The following is an 11,043-nucleotide window of genomic DNA, read 5'->3' on the forward strand; positions in this document are numbered from 1 at the left end:
AAGTATAACCGTTTGCCATTAATGCATAATTACAAAAACTATATAAGAGAGTGATCTGCAGTTAATCATTGGCAAAAGACTAATGCACAAATATCTGGAAAAAAAAATCAAAATTTGACATATTTATAAAATTAGATCAAATTTCATATATTTATGTACTGTGTTTTTGAGTTGTGTTGACTTTCATGTCAGCGAACGTATACACCGAAAAACAGCTACAGATAGTCTTTTGGCGGATAGAATTCGAAATCTGACATGGATCTAAATGCGATATCAAACCCATGTACTAAATTTTAACTATTTCTTTGTTTTGTAATTATCGTGTTCACACGTAATCGGACTGATAGACTTCCTATGATTGGATTTCATTTAATATCTGATTATATATATAATAGGGTATGGAACTCTGAAAGTCGTACATCAAACATAAATATCATCCGCCAAGCTCAAAACTTTTTTTTTTTTCTATTCTTCTGACAGACCGACGGATAGCCCTACAGACAGCCAGATATATTTCCAAATATGCGTTATTCTGACTACAGGCAATTTGAAGCCTGGACTGACAAAATATTTAATAAGAATTATTTTCATGAATATTTTCTGTTTTAAAGAAAGTAAAAGTGTGAATTTTTTCTAATTTTAGTTGGAATTTTAAACGTGTGCTGCCTTCAAACAACGTATCCAATTTTAGCGTCTAAAGTATTATAAGATAGCTCTCATGCCTGTTGTTTTCAGTAGGATACATAAATAAAAAAAAATTTTAAAGTCAATTTACAACATTGTCAATACGACTGCTGATAAAAAGTAATTTTAAAAATAAATAAATTTTTTTCTTTCTTTCACAGCAAGTTAGTGTTTTGTTTGTACGATAGATAATACTAGCTTCCATTGTGATGTGTTGATTTTAAAGTTGTTATTTGAAAAGCAAGATATTTAGGTCTATATTCTCAGGTCGATATTCTCAGATTTTGTTTTCTCAATTTAAACCTAATGGTGCAAATTAGCAACAAGGTTTCCTTCGCCAAAAACCATGCTCAAAAACAAAATAGGGCGTTTCAAAAATTTTGCTTATTCAAGAAATTTGTTATTATAGATAGTATGGGCCCTTCATAAGAATCTTTTTAAATTCACTATGAATATCGAAGTAAAGCCCGATAAAATGAATTGGTTAACTCTTTAAATTCTGAAAATATTGAAATAGTGTATTGTCGTTGAGAATTCGTAACTATACGAAACTTCAAAGCTTCGAAACAAATCAGACATTTTTCGCAAAAAGCCTTTTAACTGTGTGAAGATATTGTATAAAAAGGCACTGTGATGCTTTACTCCTGACCTTTGCATACGCATCACCTTTCTATTGAATTGTGTGTTCATTGTACTGATCACAATAACCCATTTTCTCCAATTTCATGGCTACCTGCTTAAAATTTACATTGTTGCTTAAGTTTTGCACACCAGTGTGTTTAGCATTATTCTGCATTTATCGGGTTAGAATTATTCTATTCTGCATTTATCGGGTTAAAATTATTTTATTCTGTATTTGTCAGGTTAACATTATTTATCGGGTTATTCAGACCGCTTGACTGACAACTTCCTTTCAAATGACTTCTTTCGAAATTTGTTAAAAATCTAGAAATTTGGAAAGATCATGTACCAAATTTCATAATCTTAGTTCAAAGCGTTTTTGATTTCTCATATTCAAACGGATAGGCATAACTCCAAAAAGGTGTCTTTCTTACTCATGGAAGTGTGTAAGATGAAAATTTGTGAAATTCTCTAGGTGAATTATTTGATGACTGCAGAATTTCCTCTCTGACGTCTTCCGAGATCTTAATTAATATTTCTTGATATTTTAAGAAGGTACTTTTTAATCTTTTATCGTCAACTTAAATAATTAAATTTTTCAACTTGAATTTGGTACACTCTGAACTCCTGCAGATGTAGGGGCAGCAGAGAAACTGAAATGAAGGAAAATTGAATAAAATCCAAAATTTATAAATAAAAGCAAGAAATCACAAAAGAAGCCTTTCTTTTACAGATTGATTCATTTAGTAATCATTTAACATTTTTGACCAAGAAATCTAGGATAGATGGTCAAAATTTGGTATTGTGCCTACAAAATCGCGTCTTGTCACCTTGTACGTAATTGCTTGCTTTCATAATAAGATGCCATCTGATATCATACGGTTTTTTGTACATAGATAGTACAGAGTAATGATATTTCTGTTGTTAAACCGCATCATTATTCTGTAATGACTGGAATATTAAATTAGTAATTAAGGCCGCAATATATTTAATGTGACATATTTATGGAGCTGAAAGGATATCCTATTATAAGAGTTGTGAAAATAAAAAGGGGAACACAGTGATCGTTTAATCCTTCTCTGCTACCAAAACACTGATTGGACATCCAAAGTAAAAACGTCGGAATTACATATTTTAGTTTGCCTCCATCACAGATCACAGCTGGGAACTCGCTTGTTAGTGCAGCTATAGAAAAGCTATCAACCATAATTATTTTGCCTATGATATCCGATTGTTTTTGGATATGAAAGTACTGCTAATATAGAACTCTTGTGAGACTAATCAATATAATTACGAAATTATAATGAAATAAAATTATGTTGAAGTAGGGAAGACTCGAAACTTTTATTATTAGTAAAGGGTGCCCTAAAATCAACGTACAATTTGAATTTGCCACCATTCATGCAGTAAAGTGTTAGCAACCCTATTAAAAAACCATACGATGGCTGTTTGTTTAGGGTGAGTAAAAATGGAGCGTTACGCAATAGAACAACATATTAATGCAAGCTTTGAATTAAATTTTTAAAAAAAACTGTTTTTCTCTAAATTGTTTCATTTCTGAAAGTATCGTGGTAATCCACGAATTACCTAGATAATATGCACATTACCTATTAGGCACTCGTTAAAGTGGAAATAAGATCTTTGCTTTAACAATGACAATGTTTCTGTACGCTTAAATTAAATGTTTATTTATGTTGTGATATCTAAAAAAAATCAAGTTAAGACAGGCGAACGATCAACAGATTCTATCAAATCAATTGAAAAACTTCATACAAAGAATCGAACGGTTTAAAATATTATTACAGTTAAGGAAATTGACATTATGTTTTTTTTTTTTTTTTTTTTCGGCATCTCAGGAAAGGCAATACAATGGAGCAAATAACAACGTTGATTCACGTAGATAGAATCAACTATCGATCAATTGAAAATCTATAATACAAAGAATCAAACGATTTAACGTTTTATTACAATTAAAGAAGTGGCTTTCCGAATCATGTGATTATATTATACGATTACTTATTAGATCAATCTAAAAATTGGTGACAGTTTGAGTCTCGGAGCAAATGGATTTTTCGACAAGTACACCTATTTGTGGTACATTTAGATTTGGAGGCAATTTTTTTTGAAACTCTGTCCAGGGTAATTAAATGAAAGAAATAATTTTTGAACTAAATTATACGGAAGCCGCTAAGTGCACATTACCTAGTTAAAAGGAAAAAAAAAAAAAAAAAAAACTCTCAAATAGAGAAAATCAGTTAATGTGCAGAGTACCTAGGTAATCTGCACACTACTGACTCTTGACCTTTAACGATAACAGTCTGTCAAAAAAGTATTGGGGCCCACCATAAGTTCATAGATTTTTATCGTAATATTTTCCTTCTATATACAAAAGGAACGAAAATAAAGAAGTAAATAAGAGGGGTGATCCAAAAAAAGAAAAAAAAGTTTACAAGCAGCAGTATTTGGAAAGTGGAAATTGTGGATGGGTATATTGTTATCCAGATTTAGACACATGGCGCTGGACCGGTCGTTCAAGCAGATTGTATTAATACCGAGACTTGAAAGAGCGACAGTTATGGTAGAACGTCTAGAGAAGTGGTCTCACATAGAGGCGTGAACCGTGATACAATTTCTATCGGCCAAGAATGTGCCCCCATCGGGCATTCACAGACAAATCGTTGAAGTGTACTTGGCCGAAGTAATGAATAGACAACAGGTGGCGAAATGTTGTCTTTCTTTTGATGCGGGCAGAGAGATTGCTGGAAACGTTTAGGTGGGAGGTCTGGAGCCACACCCCATACAGCCCCTATTTGGCTTCCAATGACTATTTCGTTTTCCCGGCACTGAAGAAACACTTATCCGAAAGAAAGTTCATATCAGAGGGTGATGTTCAAAAAGGTGCCGAGAACTGGCTCAATAGCCTTGGACCTGAGTATTACCAAGACGGGTTAAACAAATTGGTCCAGCCGGAGTGATAAATGCCTCAACAGGTTTAGTGATTATGTAGAGAAGTGACCGCTACATATGTCTCTTAATTACCATTTGTATCATGTATCTATTGTTAATAAAGCATTTTTCCTTTGCCTTGTAAACTTTTTTTGGATCACCCCTCGTATTATTTCGATATATATAAATCAATAATTCAAACGAAACTCCTATTACTGCAATTATGGTTATAATTCAAAATAATAGAAATCAATGAAAAAAACGTGCTCAAAAAAGTATTGGGACACTTCCCAATAAATTTAAAAGAAACAATGCAAACAAAAGTTAATATCTTGATGGGCCGCCTATGCTTTTTATGAACTCTTGTAGTCTATTTGACATGGGTTGGATCATTTCTTTGCAAAATGATCCATCGAGTTTGGCCCTCACTTCGACCAAATGGATTCTTAAATCCTGCTTGCTAGAAATTTGATTTTCATATAATTTTTGCTGCAAATAATCCCACACATGTTTAACGGGATTAAGATCTGGACTTTGTGCAGTAGACTTAATAACACTAGGACAGTGATAGAGGACCCATTACTTCGAAATATCAGAATTGGGTCCTCTATGTTTCGGGTCATTATCATGGCACAATATAAAATGTATTTAGATTACCAGCTTGCTCGCACTTTGCTTTAAATTTATCTTGATAATGTCAAGGTAAACATGTTTATTTATTGTTTCACCAATAAAATGTAAGTTCCCGACACCAATGCTTGCCATACAACCCCAGACTACTTGACTGCCCTCTCCATATTTGGTAGTAAATTTTTAGCATGCAGAGCTGCACTTGGTTTCTGCTAAACGTCTTGGTTGCCATCCGATCCGTAAATGTTATATTTGCTTTCATCAAGAAACATTTTATTTTCCCAAAATTCTTTTGGCTGCTTTCAAACATTTTAACAAATGCCATTCTAGCTTGTCGATTTGCTTTGCTGATGTAGGGCTTCTTTTGAGATACTCTGCCATGATATTTATGTTTACTTAAAACATTTCTGACAGTTTGAGGATTTTCGGATTTTCCGAACTTACTTTTACACGGCAGTGTCAATTTTACTGCACTAGGTTTTGGAATAATGTGAACTTGTTTCACAATCCATCTCTTTTCACTTTCATTGAATGTCCTTAAACGTCTTGATCTTTGCTTGTTTTGAACACTGTTTGTTTCCTTGAGCTAGTGAATAATGTTAAAAACAGTAGACTTGCTCAATTTCTAGATATTTCCTGCACAATGAACTGATTTTCTCTTTTTCCAATGACTTATTACAAGATTTCGCACATCAACTGCTATAGCTTTGTTTCTCAATATTTTTCGATAACTAATATTATGTATTGAAAATTTTATGTTTAAAATTATAGTCTAAAAAGGTGGTAATAAATTCAATTCTATTGGTGTGCTATATATTTGTTGAATTTCTCATTTCAAAAGTGTCCCAATACTTTTTTGACTCCCATTTGCCTTTAAATTATATTTGAAAAGCTAGATCAAACTAATTCTAAAATACCAATAAAATTTTTCTTACAAACTGTACTTCAAATTTTAAAATATTTCTGGATTCATTTTGTTTTTATTTTAATGTGATAAATAGTTTCATAAATAGATTGGTAGTTATTCAAGCCAAATGTCCCAATACTTTTTTGAGTGACTGTATATATCTATATATAATGGCATTTAATTATTAATCACTTGCCTTTGGCAGTCAAATATCAGAAAATCGATCTAAATCAAAATTTGACATAGAATACAATTCTATCCTCAAGATTGGACCAAATTTTATATATTTAAATTATTCCATTTTTGAGTCCATACTCGCATGTCTGTGAAAGAATAAAATAAAAAACGGTCAACCTATGTACTGATATCTTTCAAAAGTTCATTCTGATCTAAATTTGATATACTTATGTGCTAAATTTTAACTAACTCTTCAGATTTTGTAGCTATCATATTCACTTGTAATCGGACAATCGAATAGACTTCTTCTGAATGGATTTCATCTAATATTTTATTATGTATAATATACAAATTTGATAGGAAAGTCTCATCCTAAACTTTTTCCATCTAACTTTGCGCGACTGCTGATGAAAATTCGTCTTTAAAAGAGTTCCATAGGTTAAATTAGTTACATTACAAATTTTAAAAGAATATGCAAAATAAAAATTACACTTTTTTTTTATTTTATTTTACTGGTGCTTTCTGAAGAATTTAATGCATATATGGTGGGAAAAAATAACGAAGCACTTTTGAACACAAGAAAGCATTAATCACTCTTTAATTTTTAAAATGTTGTTTGTGTTTAAAATGTGTTCTTTCAGAATTGTGTTAAACTGTTAATTGTTAATTTTCTGAAGATGTGCAAAGGAAACCTTTTATTTTGTTTCTATCGTGCATTGCATACAATAAATCATAATCATGTTCATAAAGTTTTACTTATTGGATGTATCAAATAAACAAACCAACGAAAGCGAAGAATTTGGATATGGAATTCAGGGTGATATAGACCCAAAGGTATTGAGAATCGAAGGGTATTTCCAACGCATATTAAAATAACACGTAATGACTATTTTTTTCAGCAATGTGCATTGTTTGTTGAAATATTGGGAAAGCTGTCCCGAAGGTTCTTTCTATGTCATACTTGAAACGTACTATTTCATTTATGAAAATATTTTACTATGAAAATGCTTTTTCGACTCGAAAAATGTTCAAACTTCTGTGGAATTCAGAGGTCCTGAGGAATTTGTTTTAGATATACATGATGAAATGTATGCTTAATCTTTCAGCGTGTTGAAGAAAAATAAGATTTGTGAATCTGCCAAACAGAAAATAAGAATGCAGCATGATGAATCTAGTGCTCTTAAGTAAAAATATCGAACATGGGGGAAAACACAAAGTCTCTTTAGACAGTTACACATTCGATCATTGTTCTCAGTAATATGTCATTTTGGAAGAACCTCTTCAACAACCTATAAAAAGGATTTTACTGTATCATGATGAATTATAATCCATGGCAGTGTGTAATAACACAGCGTTTGTGTGAAATCCAGTACGATAAAATTTTGAAGCCGTAGGTTTTCATTGATCACTGTTTCTCCATGGAGTTTTTAGTTCCCATATTTATGACTTTGTCCATATTAGATTGGACAAAATCCGCATGCCAATATCTTTGCATTTTTAAAAGAAGCTGTTATTTTACATGATATTTGATTTTATTCACTTATACTTTCGTAGCTTCTGCTATTTTTAGTTTTATGTACATGTTTTTTTTTTTTTAATTTTTTATTTTCTGAACAAAATAACAATTTTGTTTCAAAACATATGTTTTGGCACAGTTTATCCTACAAAAAGATCTTGCGCTAGAATAATACCCAAATCATCATAATCTTTTCTAGGGTTTTTTTTTTACATGTCCCCATCCAGTTGATAAATTATTTGTTGGGCCAATCTCAATAAATTTTAGTGCTTGTAATTAAAATATTCTGTTGGGTCTGGTACTTAAAATTTTTAGAGAAATAATTTTAAAAAATGTTCAAAATTTTTACTCTTAAGGGTTCATGTTTTATTTATTTTTTTTATGACTTTTGCCTTTTCTCTTTTAGTAATTCTTACAGACTCCCCTCCCCATCAAAGTCACTGTATAAATATAGAAATTTGTCCTTATTGACAGAACGAAACATAGCACAAACCATTCATGTTAGGAAGTTCTTCATTTGAAAGGAATTTGCTTTTTGGATATTAGAGGCTTACTAAGAATGGAATTTTCAAAACTTAAATCAGAGGTTTAATTAAAAAATAAAAATAGAATTTTAATGTTTCGACCATAATATCAAAGCATATTATCGTACAAAAAATTTTTGCACCTTATTATAGGTTTAAAATCTTGCTTTTCATTTATATCAATTTAGTTTGAATAGATATATTTTAGTTGTAGTAATTTTTGTAAAATTACTTTTGGGCATAATGTTTAACAATGATTTTTAATGTACCAAAATTCAAAACAGTGAAATTGCTTCATTGAATCTCTTTAAACATGTTGATATAGTGATTTTAAAAAAAATCTTTCTCTGCTTTAATTTAAAAATTGATTTTCAAGCAGTTCATTGAATAAAATTCTTCGTTTGATGAATTTTGTTAAATTTTGAAGCATTGTGGTATATTGCCCTGTGCTGCTTTAAAAAATGCTTTAATTGGCTTTTTTTATTTTCATTTTGATTCTAACTACGGTGTTGGCTTTTTTTCCATCATTATAAGTAAACATTTTTGCTTATAGGTTAAAAGGCAGGTTTTAATTTTATTTTCAAAACATTAAATGTCCGGAAAAGGCCTTTACAAAACTTCAGAAGTAAGAAGATATAAGGCAATTTTTTCATTGTCTGATCATTTCTGAACGCTGCTACTCTTATCTATTAAAAAAAAGGATGTAAAAAGCTGGTTTAGAATATAGTATTGTATTATTGTCAATTTCTTTTTCTGTTCTGCCAGTCTGACGATTGTAGCCATTCCGAAATGCTTTAATTCTTAGCTTTAAAACTGCACATAAAATTACTAATTATAGTGCGTTAGTGTAGGAAGAAATTTACACTTTCTGCCCTAACCATGTTAAATCTAATTTGTTGTTGTGGCACATATAAAAATCAAATACAAAATTTTTGTCTTACTTTGCTTCTATATAACTATTGACATTTTCAGAAATGATATGTTCATCTAAATGAGCTGGTAATTTGTTAATTTTAAGATTTATTTTAACTGTTACGAAATTTCCGGGTTCGTTTGGATAGTGGGAGTTATATGGTGTGTAGAACACTCAATCAGCAAGCGGCAGTAGAAAATGAAACAACGACGTTTATTTACACGAAGACACACAGGACAGCACAAAGACGACAACTATATACAGCACAGAACACGGTTATCTTCAGCCGAGACGTGCAGCATACACAGCAGCTCGACTCCGTCGCTGCTCCGCTAGTCCCTGAAAGACTAGTTCTTCACTCTGTCGCTTCCGACTACAACTCTCCGATCTAGTTCACGACTACTCAATTCACGACACCCCTGGCAGCTGCGGCTGCCCCTTTTATAGGTATTAGGAGGTGGGGTTAGAACCCTCTGAACCAGTCAGGAACGTTCGGGGCGTAACTCGGTTCCTACTGGACGAATCGGGAAAATTCTCGATATTTCAGGTATAATTTATTTTGGCGCCAAAGTCGCCAAATTTGTCGCCAAGCTCTGGAACCAACTATGCTGGGAAGCCGCATCACAGATTCGTAACAATAGAGAAACTCGTGGTAGACATAATTCAAAATATGGTTTTTCTCTAGTTAAAATGTGAAGATTAATCAAAGTGTTGAGATTGGATGTTTTCAGTATTACAAATTTCATCTTTGTGTACTTCCTATATGAGAATTAACAATTGACTTCATTAAACTAATTTTTAAGGTGAAGATTTGAATGCCCTGTGCACTAATCACATAACTTTTTAGTACAAATGTGATGTTTTTTTTTGCTTTTTCTCTTGATTTAATTGGGAAAAATTTATATAGCTACGATATTTTATAAAATTTTCTTTAGTTTGAATTTGTTGTTTAAAACTTCCAATTATTTAATTCTAGTATATATTTCTCTTAGTCTGAGTAGAGAGTGGAAAATAAATTTGGGCACTAGAAATTCATTTAAAGTATAACCCTCTTTTAGGGAAAAATATTATTTACTTGTATTTAAATGTATTACACAGAATTAATGAATGTCTTCTTTTCTTTGAAAATACAAAGGTGTCAAGTACATGGATGATCCTGAGGGGACATTGAAATGATCTCCCAAGGCAATGTGAAACTAGGAATGGTAATGTAGAGGGGGATTGATTGTAAAGATAATCCATCTTTTCATTACCATTTCGAAGTTTTTCATAACACCTACAATCATCAGGAGGAATTATTTTCATCTGCATCTACAGTTCATTAGCTAGATCTTCAACTTTCAGAAATACATGTTAATTGAAGATAAACAAGAAAAGACAGCAAGAAATGTTTTCTCCAAGAAGACAGACTGAACCCATTAAAGAAGAACTATCCAATGTTATGGATCTAGAATACCAGGATATATACAATCTTAATGCCCTACCTGCTCAGTATCTAAAGCCTCTTACAGAGTTAAAGCCTCTGTAAACAGCATCTATTTATTTACGTTTCAATCTCTGACATCTCCTAAAAGTTTAATTGTTCTCAAAATTTTTGGAGTGGAATCTGCTGTATGTGCTGATACCGCTGCATCTCACTTTATTGCTGGAGAAAAGTTATTCCATATGTTCCAAAGCAAAAAAAAAAAAAAAAAGAATCCAAGACTATTTCTTTGACACTAGCTGATGGAACACAGAGTAACGTAGCTGCCTTGACTATGGTTGTAAATTTTGAGGTCGAAGGTACAGTGATATCAACAAAACTAATTGTTTTACCGGAAGCAAAGGGAAACAGAACTCTTTTAGGGACAGATATTCTCCAGTCTGCTGTAATTGTTCTCGATGTTCCCAATGGTAAATGGCATTTCTCTGAAAAACCTCAGATTCAGTACTCTATTTACAAGGTACCTTCCAATACTGATAGTTGCTTAGTTGCTGACTCAAAGGAAAAGATTGCAGAAACATCCAGTTCTATTCAAGTTCCTAAGACGTCATCTACCATAAATCTTCGAAGTGACGAGGGTAAGCATCTAACTAAAGAACAACGTAATCAATTAAATAGCTTACTACAAGAGTTCAAAAGTTG

The sequence above is a fragment of the Argiope bruennichi genome, chromosome X1 (genome assembly GCF_947563725.1).
Source record: "Argiope bruennichi chromosome X1, qqArgBrue1.1, whole genome shotgun sequence".
NCBI lineage: Eukaryota > Metazoa > Arthropoda > Arachnida > Araneae > Araneidae > Argiope > Argiope bruennichi.